The sequence below is a fragment of the Rhinopithecus roxellana genome, chromosome 17, assembly GCF_007565055.1.
Source record: "Rhinopithecus roxellana isolate Shanxi Qingling chromosome 17, ASM756505v1, whole genome shotgun sequence".
In the NCBI taxonomy this organism is placed as follows: domain Eukaryota; kingdom Metazoa; phylum Chordata; class Mammalia; order Primates; family Cercopithecidae; genus Rhinopithecus; species Rhinopithecus roxellana.
The window spans coordinates 50,825,503-50,839,323 of record NC_044565.1 but is presented as its reverse complement, the minus strand read 5'-3'; positions in this window follow the sequence as shown (position 1 = coordinate 50,839,323).

Genomic DNA, 13,821 nt, shown 5'->3' with positions numbered 1-13,821 from the left:
TTTCTAGTTCCAGATCCTTGAGGAATTGCCATACTTCTTCAAGAATGGTTGAACTAGTTTACACTCCCACCAACAGTGTAAAAGTGTTCCTGTTTCTCCACATCCTCTCCAGCACCTGTTGTTTCCTGACTTTTTAATGATTGCCATTCCCACTGGTGTGAGATGGTGTCTCATTGTGGTTTTCATTTACACTTCTCTGATGGTCAGTGATGATGAGCAGTTTTTCATGTGCCTGTTGACTGCATAAATGTCTTATTTTGAGAAGTGTCTGTTCATGTCCTTTGCCCACTTTTTGATGGGGTTGTTTGATTTTTCCTTGTAAACTTGTTTGAGTTCTTTGTAGGTTCTGGATATTAGCCCTTTGTGAGATGGGTAGATTGCAAAAATTTTCTCCCATTCTGTAGGTTGCCTGTTCACTCTGATGGTAGTTTCTTTTGCTGTGCAGAAGCTCTTTAGTTTAATTAGATCCCATTGGTCTATTTTGGCCTTTGTTACCATTGCTTTTGGTGTCTTAGTCATGAAGTCCTTGCCCATGACTATGTCCCGAATGGTACTGCCTAGGTTTTCTTCTAGGGTTTTTGTGGTTTTAGGTCTAACATTTAAGTCTCTAATCCATCTTGAATTAATTTTTGTATAAGGTGTAAGGAAGGGATCCAGTTTCAGCTTTCTATGTATGGCTAATCAGTTTTCCCAGAACCATTTATTACATAGGGAATCCTTTCCCTATTTCTTGTTTTTGTCAGGTTTGTTAAAGATCAGATGGTTGTAGATGTGTGGTATAATTCTGAGGATTCTGTTCTGTTTCACTGGTACATACCTCTGTACCATGCTGTTTGGTTACTGTAGCCTTATAGTATAGTTTGAAGTCAGGTAGCGTAATGCCTCCAGCTTTGTTCTTTTTGCTTAGGATTGTCTTCACAATGCGGGATCTTTTTTTGGTAACATATGAAATTTAGAGTAGTTTTTTCCAATTCTGTGAAGAAAGTCGTTGGTAGTTTGATGGGGACGACATTGAATCTAAATTACCTTGGGCAGTATGGTCATTTTCACAATATTAATTCTTCCTATCCATGAACATGGAATATTCTTCCATTTGTTTGTGTCTTCTTTTATTTTGTTGAGCAGTGGTTTGTAGTTCTCCTGAAAGAAGTCCTTCACATCCCTTGTAAGTTGGATTCCTAGGTATTTTATTCTCTTTGAAGCAACTGTGAATGGGAGTTCACTCATGATTTGGCTCTCTGTTTGTCTGTTATTGGTGTATAGGAATGCTTGTGATTTTTGCACATTGATTTTGCATCCTGAGACTTTGCTGAAGTTGCTTATCAGCTTAAGGAGATTTTGGGCTGAGACGATGGGGTTTTCTATATATACAATCATGTCATCTGCAAACAGGGACAATTTGAATTCCTCTTTTCCTAATTGAATACACTTTATTTATTTCTCCTGCCTGATTGCCCTGGTCAGAACTTCCACTACTATGTTGAATAGGAGTGGTAAGAGAGGGCATCCCTGTCTTGTGCCAGTTTTCAAAGGGAATGCTTCCAGTTTTTGCCCATTCAGTATATTGGCTGAGGGTTTGTCATAAATAGCTCTTATTATTTTGAGATATGTTCCATCAATATCTAGTCTATTGAGAGTTTTTAGCATGAAGGGCTGTTGAATTTTGTCGAAGGCCTTTTCCGCACCTATGGAGATAATCATGTGGTTTTTGTCTTTGGTTCTGTTTATGTGATGCATTATGTTTATTGATTTGCATGTGTTGAACCAGCCTTGCATCCCAGAGATGAAGCCAACTTGATCGTGGTGGATAAGCTTTTTGATGTGCTCCTGGATTTGATTTGCAAGTATTTTATTGAGGATATCTGCACTGATTTTCATCAGGAATATTGGTGTAAAATTCTCTTCTTTTGTTGTGTCTCTGCCAGGCTTTGGTATTAGGGTGATGCTGGCCTCATAAAAATGAGTTAGGGAGGATTCCCTCTTCTTCTATTGATTGGAATAGTTTCAGAAGGAATGGTACCAGCTCCTCTTTGTACGTCTGGTAGAATTCGGCTGTGAATCTGTCTGGTTCTGTACTTTCTTTGATTGGTAGGCTATTAATTATTGCCTCAATTTCAGAGCCTGTTATTGGTCTGCTCAGGGATTCAACTTTTTCCTGGTTTAGTCTTGGGAGGGTGTATGTGTCCAGGGATGTATCCATTTCTTCTAGATGTTCTAGTTTATTTGCGTAGAGGTGTTTATAGTATTCTCTCATGGTAGTTTGTATTTCTGTGGGATCGATGGTGATATCCTTTTTATCAGTTTTTATTGCGTCTATTTAATTCCCTCTTTTCTTCTTTGTTAGTCTTGCTAGCGGTCTATGTATTTTGTTGATCTTTTTAAAAAACCAGCTATTGGATTCATTGATTTTTTGAAGGGCTTTTTGTGTCTCTATCTTCTTCAGTTCTGCTCTGGCCTTAATTATTCCTTGCCTTCTGCTGACTTTTAAATGTGTTTGCTCTTGCTTCTCTAGGTCTCTTAATTGTGATGTTAGGGTGTCGATTTTAGATGTTTCTTGGTTTCTCTTGTGGGCATTTAGTGCTATAAATTTCCCTCTACAGGATGCTTTAAATATGTTCCAGATATTCTGGTATGTTGTGTCATTGTTCTCACTGGTTTCAAAGAACATCTTTATTTCTACCTTCATTTCGTTATTTACCCAGTAGTCATTCAGGAGCAGGTTGTTCAGTTTCCATGTAGTTGTGTGGTTTTGAGTGAGTTCCTTAATCCTGAGTTCTAATTTGATTGCACTGTGGTCTGAGAGACAGTTTGTTGTGATTTCTGTTATTTTACATTTGCTGAGGAGTGCTTTACTTCCAACTATGTGGTCAATTTTGGAATAAGTGCGATGTGGTGCTGAGAAGAATGTATATTCTGTTAATTTGGGGTGGAGAGTTCTGTAGATGTCTATTAGGTCCACTTGGTGCAGAGTTGAGTTGAAGTCCTGGCTATCCTTGGTAACTTTCTGTCTCGTTGATCTGTCTAATGTTGATAGTGGGTGTTAAAGTCTCCCATTAGTATTGTGTAGGAGTCTCAGTCTCTTTGTAGGTCCCTAAGGACTTGCTTTATGAATCTGGATGCTCCTGTATTGAGTTCACATATATTTAGGATAGTTAGCTCTTCTTGTTGAATTGATCCCTTTACCATTATGTAATGGCCCAGAAGGCAATTTTCAATGAACACCAGTGCATTAGAGGACATGATGGAATAGTTGGAGAGCTTGGTGATCCTTCTGGTGAAGCAAAAAGAGCAGGTGCAGTTACCTGATGGTGCAGTTCATTCCACTTCTATGATGAGAAAAGCTCTTGATGACACAGGTGTGCTGAAATAATATGAACTTGGATTTTTTTTATTTTGCAGAATTAATGGGGTAATTTTCTTCAGAATCAGATCTCTAAATCATCAGTGTTAAAGATAATGCCAGTAACACAATTTTTAACATCTTAACACTGGTGTATGTGTCTTGTGGAGGCATCTAGGGATATAGTTCAAAATTGTGCAGATTTGCACATGTCCCCCATGGCATGCTCTTTCAACATCAATATCCAGAGAAACTCCCTGGGATAAAAATCTGAACATGACTCAACTTTATCGTAAAATCATAAAATTGGTTATCCAGGACAGCAAAGGCAAAGAAATTCTAATCCTTTCCCTCTCTACCTGTCCTTGGATGCCATCAGGAAGGTGGACATTGGCACCTTCCTCTTCCTGAACATATCAGAGGATTCATCCCTCACCCTAAACATCTCATCACCCAATCCATGGAAGTCACCAGTGCAGCTGTCCTGCTGCATCAGCAGAACCCGGTCCCCGAGGACAAACTGGATGACTGCTGAGATGGGACCAGACCTTGGGGAAAGGTCTTCAGGTTTCCCCAGATGACTCAGAGACCGTGGGTGTACTCAGCCAGACTTTGCACATATGTAACTCTGCAGGAAAGTGGAGGCTCCCACAGGAAGGTGACGCTGGATGCCAATCTGTCACTAGAGCACAACAGAATGAGTTTAAGAACAATTGAGTTGAACACACACGTACCATCTCCACAAGTTCCCCAGAGGGCATTTGAAGCAGGAAGCAAGATGTTTATTGCTATGTAAAGCTCTGGGTTTCCTGGATAAGAAATCTGTTCCTGCGTTTCTTTATTTATGTCTGTACTTCATATATATCCATGGAGAAGAGGAAAATATTTTAGGCAAGAGCATTGCTGAGCTGCAGGTTTGTATTTGAAAAGAAAATGTGTGGCAGTTATTTATTTGGGTGATGTAAGGGCCAAAGAAGTGTGTGGCTCATTGCAAAACTGAGCTGCAAGTTGAGGCCACTATATAATTTTCCAAGATCCCACAAGAAATCACTGGTGAATTCGAAATGAGAGTTCTTATTTCTTGACTCCTCGTTCCCTGTATCTGTCATAACAAGTCACCACAAAATTCGGTGGCCTAAAACAACAGTAACCATGTACGTTTTGTTGTTGTTTTCGTTGTTGTTTTGAGACAGAGTCTCGCCCTGTCGCCCAGGCACGATCTCGGCTCACTGTAAGCTCCGCCTCCCGGGTTCACGCCATTCTCCTGCCTCAGCCTCCCAAGTAGCTGGGACTACAGACGCCCGCCACCTCGCCCGGCTAACTTTTTGTATTGTTTAGTAGATACGGGCCATGTATGTTTTTATGAACTAGAGCTTAGGCTGGCCTCAACAGCTCATGCCTGTTTCTTGCTGGGTCAGCTGTGTTGGCTCTGGGCCTGGGGATCTACCTCCAAGATGTTCCCAAGATGCTCACCCATGAAGCCAGCCGCTGCTGGGAGCTCAGCTGGGGCTTTCATGGCTGACCTCATTGCTTCTTTACATGGGTCTCTCTTCCGCCTTGCTGACAGCATGGCAGCTGTGTTTTCAGACAGGAAGCGGAAGCTGGTTCCCCAAACCCGCAAGTGTCACTTCTGCCGTATTCTACTGGCTTAGAAATCACAATTCCTGCCAAGATTTAAGAGGACTCACAGACTTCCCAGAACCCGAAGGAAGACAGTCAACTGGTTTGTGTCTATCGTGGTCGGCCATCCCCTCAGTACGTTTCCCAAATGCTACATGGTGTCTTCATTTCACACCATGACTTTTATCACATTTTTATGTTTCTCCTGAATCAATATCTGTAAGTTGTATTCAACCATTGCTTTTTAGAGTTAAACTAAAAGGTTTTGTAGCTGTTTACTTATAAGTGACAATACTGAAGCCTAATAGAGTGAAATGACGTCCAAAGTCAAAGAGTGAGGTAGTAATGAAAGCATCTAGAATCCAGACGTTCTGACGTCTTGTTCAGTCCTCTGTTCATAACAGGGAACTGATCACACTGAGCTGGGCCTTTTACTACATGAGTGGTTAGGGTCAATATCGTAGTATGAGGCAGTCATAGAAACATGTATTTCATCTGTAACATAAAATGCTTAAGAAGTTGTACTCCATAATTTTAAAAATTTGTAACACTTTTGAAAAACAATATCCATTGAAGAAAGAGAATGAACAAAGTAATCTCAGACACTATGTTAGAATATTCTTAGTGGAATTTTAAAAATAGGAAAAATAAAAACCTCTCTTCTAGGTGAAACTTCATAAGATCCACCACCTCACGAATACCTCTATGATGTCTTTGGTAATTTTAAAATTATGTCTCACATCATCAAAATAAATATTACTACAATTGATTTTCACAAAATGGCATTGAACAATAAAACATATGTGTGATGATGATGATAACAGCTTTTATTTGCTATCAGACTCACAAATTTGAATGAGTGAACACATTTACTTCTCAAAGTAACCTTGTGAAGTGGGCTTTGGAGGCTGAGTTTCACTGTCTTGCCCAAGGTCTGTAAATTACTGTCAAATATTTACTACACAGCTCCTACTCCTACAGGCCTCTGCTGCATGCTCTGGGTACAGCATGGGTCAGCATGTGCTGGCTGTCTGAATTCATATTGCTCAGGGCCTTGTGGGCTTTGAGGTTGATTTTCCCTGTATTTCTTTTGGCTTATGCCATGATAGTTAATTTCATGGGTCAACTTGACTGGGCCACTGAGTGCCCAGAAATCTGATTAAACCTAATCCTGGATGTATCCGTAAGGGTGTTTTCAGATGAGATGAGCATTTGGTTAAGTGCACCTAAGAAAGCAGATTGTCCTCCCCAATGCGAGCAAGCCTCATCCAAGGCTTCAGCAGGATAAATGGCTGAGCAAGAGAAATCTTGCTCTCCCTGCGTTGTTGCCTTAGAGAGGGAATATCAGGCTTCTTCTGCCTCTGGACTCGAACTCAGGCTGGAACATACACCATTGGCTCTTCTGAGTCTGGGTTCCTCAGCCTCCGTAGTTGCATGCGTCAGTTCCTTATAAAAATTCTCTTTTCTCCCCTCGTCTTTCTCTCTCTCACACACACACATACACACACACTGTCTCTCTCTTTCACACACACACACACTTTCTCTTTCACACACACACACACACACACACACCCTATGAATTCTGCTTCTCTGAATAACTCTTACACATACACCAAACGTTTTGTGATCTATATAGGGCATCACAAATTAAAATGCATTGAGGGGCAAGTAACATGTACATGTGTGAGGCAGCCAAGTGCTGTGAGGGAGAGTGGTCCATTTGTGAAGTGGGAACACATCTCCACTCGAAGACCCCACATCATTGTTGTTGTTCTGAATGCAGCGTGGTCCTAATGACACAGGACTGTGAGCCCTGTTTCCTGACTTACAACAACACTGGGATGCTCTGTCTGAGCCTTGTGCTGTGTTTAGACTTGGCCTTGGTGTGTTCCTTGCAGCATGTGTTAGTTCATGTAGAAATGCACAATCTGGGGGGGGGCGGGGGCTAACATTTTACTGCCCACTCGTGCTCTTGACCACTTGGCTAAATATAATGAGACCTGTTTTCATTTTGAAAAATGCTTATCAGAATCTAGTTGAAAGAAGAAAGCAATACTTGCTTTCTCTCTGTGTCTTGACATCAGTAACAGACGAGCTCCATCCTGAAGTATTTGCAGCTGATGGCAGGAAATCTTTATATCTGGATTTGGACCGTGCAGTGAGCTGGTGTATTTCTCAGTGTGTGAGGAACACACACACACACACACACACACACACACACACACACACACATAAAATTTATATGTATAATGTATATATAAAGGTATTTTTTGATCATTGTTATTTATTGAACATTTTCATAATCTTTTTATGTCCAAATTTAAAACATCCTAACACATCTTTTTAAATCTAATTGATATCAGGAGCTGTAGCTTTGTGTTAGGCCCTAAGGTATAAATAAAGTTTATTTTACTTTTCCCTTCCAATTTGCCATTGTTACTGTAGCGAAGAGAGAACAGCAACACTGTTTTCTCTTAGGAAATCAAGATACTATAAAGGTGTTTTTTTTCCCAGAAAGAAGTACAAACTTGCTAAGTTTCAATACATAATTTTGACAATATAGTAAAAAATAAATTATATTTTGTTTCTACTAAAAACATATTTAGAAGCAAAGTGGAATTTTGTTTTGTTTTAACTGTAAAACAATGCACAAAGAAACAGCAATGCACATCTTAAGATAAAATGAAGATGTGGATTGTGCTGTTTAGATGATGGTACATAGAGTGGGTCCCAGGGCCTAGGCCTACTGGGCCCTTTTAGAAGGAAAAACCTTCGTCTCCATCAGCGTTTACAGATGACCTGTTACGTGCTGGCCACGGTGGTAAAGTGGGGGGATGTCATGGTAAGAAGTGCACAGTCTTGCTCCCTATGAAACACGTTTGGAGGAAGAAACTCACATATGTGTGAAACTACTTCCCCTCCGGCTTTGTCGAATGTCCTTTCTGGGAGAAGCAGTCTTCTCCAGAGAAACAGAGCGCGTGGTCTCTGCCTTCACGATTAACCTCCAGAATGTCCAAAGCATGAATCCAAGCAAGAAGCAAAGAAAACAAAGAAAAACAACGACAAAACACTTACCCAATATCGACTACTGTTTCCAAGAACGATTCACACATATTTACTTACGTAATCTTCACAGAGCCCAATGAGTTAGGTACCATATTGTCCCACCGTATGGATGAGGAAACTGAGGCATAGAGGGGACTTCAGTAACTTGAAGTTGCACAGGTAGGCGGCCCAGCCAGCGTCTAACCCCAGACAGCCTCTCCACATAGCCCCTGAGCTTGACCTTGACCTTGACCGCTGTGCAATTCTTGAGACTCTGTTTCCTGTGGTTTTGCAGAAGTTGTGAAAATGGCTCTGCCAGTGTCTCTCCTTCTCAGTTGTGTTCTCTTCTGCTCCTACTTTACTTCCATGTTCATTCCTCTCCCCCAACTTTTCTTAACCCAACTGTCACTCAGCCTCCTTAGATCACTGTGCACCCTACCTTCTCCTATCTGCTACCCTGGAATCTTTCTCTTTTTGGTAAAAAAGTTTCAGATGATAAAATAGGCTTAGACCATATAATCTGTGGGTCCTAGCCCTGCAGTGGGAAGAAGAGTAAAGGGAATTAGACTTACTGAGCTACTTCAGATACAGCAGTGAATGTTTTCACCATTCATTGCTCTCGCACTCAACAGAAGGGGAGTGGGGAGACGTAACTCACCAGGGATGTGCTTGGACCCATGGTTTTAAAGTCTATATTCAGGACAGAATGCTATTTGGCTTGGGTTTCGTGACAACTCTATGGTGAATTAGAAATGCTTGATGTCATTTTGTTGTTGTAGTAGGATTTAATTATGAATAATCCTTTTTAAAAATGTCTTTTATAGGCCGGGCACGGTGGCTCAAGCCTGTAATCCCAGCACTTTGGGAGGCCGAGGCGGGCAGATCACAAGGTCAGGAGATCGAGACCATCCTGGCTAACACAGTGAAACCCCGTCTCTACTAAAAAATACAAAAAACTAGCCGGGCGAGGTGGCGCCTGTAGTCCCAGCTACTCGGGAGGCTGAGGCAGGAGAATGGTGTGAACCTGGGAGGCAGAGCTTGCAGTGAGCTGAGATCTGGCCAGTGCACTCCAGCTTGGGTGACAGAGCGAGACTCCGTCTCAAAAAAAAAAAAAAAAAAAGTCTTTTGTTTATGGGGCAATGTCACACTGAACGAAGTGAAGAAAACTGCAAAGCAAAACCGTCACCTGTGATACCAGCAGGATAACAAAGCTATTCTCATTTTCTATATTCCTAGTTTGTATTTTGAATTTATTGAAATAGAACCCCCAATAATACTCTCTTACTAGAGCAGTATCAAGGTGAGAGCACAAACAGTCCTCCCACATTAATATGACTTCTGGGGACTGTCAAGCCTTCTATGGTCTGTCATCTGCTAAGATTTCAAGCACCGTCTCTTTTTATTTATTATTTTTATTTTATGCTCTGGGGTACAGGTACAGGGTGTGCATATTTGTTACATAAGTAAGCTTGTGCCATGGTGGTTTGCTGCACAGATCAACTCATCCCCTAGGTATTAAGCCCAGCATGCATTAGCTATTTTTCCTGATGTGCTCCCTCCTGCAAACCCCCTTCTCACCACCGACAGGTGCCAGAGTGTGTTGTTCCCATTCCTGTGTCTATGTGTTCACATTGTTTAGCTCTCACTTATAAGTGAGAACACGCAGTATTCAGTGTTCTATTCCTTTGTTAGTTTGCTGAGGATGATGGCTTCTAGCTCCATCCAGGTCCCTGCAAAGGATATGATCTTGTTCCTTTTTATGGCTGCATAGTATTCCATGGTGTATATATACCACATTTACTTATCCAATCTATCAATAATGGTCAATCACCATCTCTTACCTCTACCCCATACACTGTCTTAGCTGCATCTATATTGAACTCCATACAGTTACTGGCAGGTGACATCTTTTTTCCCTCACATCTACCTACCTTTGATTATGCTGTTTTTCTTTTAATACATCCTTCCCTGTTTGTTGTCTACTTACCTTTCCATGTTTAGCTGACACATCACCTCGGAGACAAGCTTTCCCTAAGTTAGTTACCAAAGTTTTCTCTTCCATTTTTTCATCTGCAAAGTTAGAATGATAATAGTATCATGACACTAAGGTATTGTTAGAATTAAATAAATTAAATGAGACAACACAGGGTAAGCACTTCAGTGCCTGGAATATGGCACTTAATAAATGTTGGCTGCTTTATTAATAATTATGTAAGAAATGGGAGTCTTTATTACAATTTTTATGAAAGTCATTTGAGCTCAATAATACCACTATTCAAAAGCAAAATCATGATTAATATCTGAATGTAATGATACGCAGTTAACAATTTGATCACTTGGTAATCTATTGCATTATTTTCTGTAGATTGTTGTAAATGTCATGTTTCCAAAAGAAGAGGGAATTGGGACAAATGTCATTTCAAAATCTTCCCCCTATTTGCTATTTTGTAATTTCCATGAAACCATTTACATATATTTTCTTTATGGGCAGTTGAGGCAAATCACTACTTCACATCTGGAATTTTAGAGTAAGAAATAACTCTAGCTTCCGATGGTCTCGCCTGAAGGGAGAGAAAAGTTAACTGAGCTGCCCGGTGACGCACCATGGGAATGAGAGGCAGTACTTTCTGCTCTGGCTGCCCTTACCACCATGGTGTTCACAGCTTCCTCTGTGCATGGAAGCTCATGGAATCTCTCCTGTTCCCATAGTCTATGAGTTCTGGTAGTCTTTTAGACTTTTTTTTTTTTTTTTGTCACAGAGTCTTGCTCTGTCATCCAGGCTTGAGTGCAGTGACACCATATGGGCTCACTGCAAACTCCGCCTCCCAGGTTTAAGCGATTCCCTGCCTCGGCCTCCTGAGTAGCTGGGATTACAGGCACCCGCCACCATGCCCAGCTAATTTTGTGTTTTTAGTAGAGATGGAGTTTTGCCGTGCTGGTCAGGCTGGTCTCGAACTCCTGAAGTCAGGTGATCCACCCACCTTGGCCTGCCACAGTGCTGGGATTATAGGCGCGAGCCACAGTGCCTGGCCAGTCTTTTAGATTCTAAAGAGTGAAAGCTGCATGCATCAGGTTGCTATCCCAGCTGTGCTGTTGTTTTGATATTTGGCACCACAGTGAGCTCTGCTTTATGGCTGCCAGTACGCACCTCTGATTGTGCCATGGTTTATATTTGCTGTGGGTGCTTTGTTTACGTGTTAAGGCCCATGGTACTTTAGGCTTGCCATATGATATTCTTCTAGCATCTTAGGCATGTAAAAATGCTGTTCTCATTAGTGGGGTTTCGAAAACAATCTTAGAACACTTTAAAATAAAACCTATTCTTGACGAACTTTAAGTAAGAGTAAAGCATCTATGTTATGGTAAATTTTGTAATGCGATTCTTTAGGTTAAATATACTGTCCATGCACTATTTAGTTTTAGGATGAACATAGCATTTAACTTTGATTAAATGCGAAGTAGATGAGAATTTAAACCAGTGGAACTCAATTATTGGACTGATTAAGCAAGAAATATATATTATCTATTTTAATCTGCTTAATTACTGAAACGAGTTTTTCTTTTAAAATTACTCCATTAGTCCAAAGAACAAAATCAATGCATATTCAATTAATATTAATTATACAACAAACGCAAAGTCAAGTCAGGTTTAGCACAGTCCAATACTGTGATTTTCTTATCGGTAAATTGAAAATTCATTTACTAAAAGCAAAAAGAGTGCTTTTGACTACATTTAAAATCAGCATGAATGCTAAAATTTAAATGTCAAACCAATCTCAAATCTGTAGGGGTTTAAGTGGGGACAGGGCCAAGGTAGGGAGGAAGACTGTGATTCTATTTCTTCTGCTTCTAAAGCAAAAGCTTAAAAGGACCTGTACAATGGAACTGTTAGGTTTCTGGACAACAGATTACTTTACCAAAATAGTATTTTAGTGGTTGAAGAGTGGCGAATCAGAAGATGCTGAATGAATTTTCTTTAAGCCATACACAGGTTTACAAATGAAGGAACAATGACGTGAGAAGACGGGTCTGTGTTTCTACTACAAAATCAATTATTTTGGGACCACTGCCCAAGACAAGTCGCTTTGTCCACCTGATGGAAAGAAAACCATGCACAGCTAATTCGTTTTGCCGACCAAACTCTACTGGTCATTAAGGAATGAACAGGAGGGAAAAAGAGAGAGTCCAGAGGGTGGCTCTCATGAAGGCTGACCTGAACTCTCCAGTTAGGTCTGGGCTGTGCCCACAGGTTGTATCAGACAGTGCACATTCGGTTTTATAGTAACACTTCATGTTTGAGCAACACTTCCCATTTTACAAAGCTTTTTATTTATTTTCTTTTTTACTTCCACAACCACTCTATTGGGCCTATCTATATGTAGCTATAGATTATTAACTATTTATTAGGTTATGCAATTAACATGTAGTTGTTAAATAAGTTAAATGAACATTTTATGCATATATGAGTAATTTTTATTATTTTCCACCTGTAAATCAGTAAAAAGGCTCCAAGAGGCACAATCATGATATCAAATAGTGTATGAATGGCAGAGCTGGAATTTAAGCCCGTGTTTTCTAAGTCTAGGGCTCTTTTCTTGAAACCCAAACTGCTGTTGAAGTCACAGAGCTGCTGACTGACCAAAATGGGAAGGTGTGATAACCCCTAGATTACCTTAAGGAACGTGGACCATTTAAACTCTTTTGCCTGTATGGGTCAAGTTAATGTCAAACTAACCGCAGATCTGCTTCTCTCTACCCTGTTAAGCTAGAGTCTAAACCAATGAGAGCATCATTCAGATGCCCCATGCATTCATTCACTCATTTATTCATTTATTCAGCAAGTGAGTACCCATGATCTCTGTGGCTCCACGGTGCTCCCCGGGAATAGAACAGTGCAAATGTTAGTATGAGTCCCACCCTCACAGAGTCTGGAGGGAAAGGGACTAGCAGTGGTTTAGGAATTGGATGCCAATGTAGAAAATGCTAGAAGGAGGGTCAGAGAGCTGTGGGTGCTCCGAGGAGAGACATGGAACAAAACCTGGAGGAGTCAGAGAAATCCTGGGTGGCATTTCTAAGTGTAGTCCTCATGGGTAAGCAAGAATTAGCAAGGTAAAGTAGAAGCATAAAGGTTTGGAGAGAGAAAAACAATGTTGCTGGCAGAATGACTGGTACATGCGAAGGACCAGTTGCCTCATCCAGTCTGAGTTTTCAACGCTCCTATGAGGATGCTTCCTGACAAAGAAAGCCTCACCCTCAGCAGCCATCCCTGCTTTATCTGTGTGGACGGCGAGGCTCAGGGAACCAAAGTAATTATTCCCTTCTGGAAAACAGCAATCACGCTTAACGCTTAGTGCTAGCCTCTCTATGCATTTCCTTTTTCTTTTCACAATACTTTGCTACAGTGAACCGTGGTTTATATCAGAATTTCCCAAACCACAGTTTGTCTTCAAATAAGAATAAAATAATAGCTATTGCTATTGCCAATTAGACTAGATGTTAAAATTATGAAATGAGTCAGGATAATTTGTTCAATGAATTCTAACCGTGATGATTGGCTACACAATCATACCTTTTCAGTGATTTTTGGTTCATGAAGTCTGGAAATGAAACCCAGTTTGTGTGAGCAAGACACAATTCTGCATTTCCAGTCCAATAATTCTAAACATATACAAACTTCACCATTTCAAATTCATCAGCGCCCTCATCTCCAGATAAATGGACAGAGGAAAAAAAGATGGACAGGACGTGGCTTTTAGGCTGCTTTGGGAACTATGTATTTATGTGTTTGGGGAGGCAGAGGGATTCAGGACTATTTT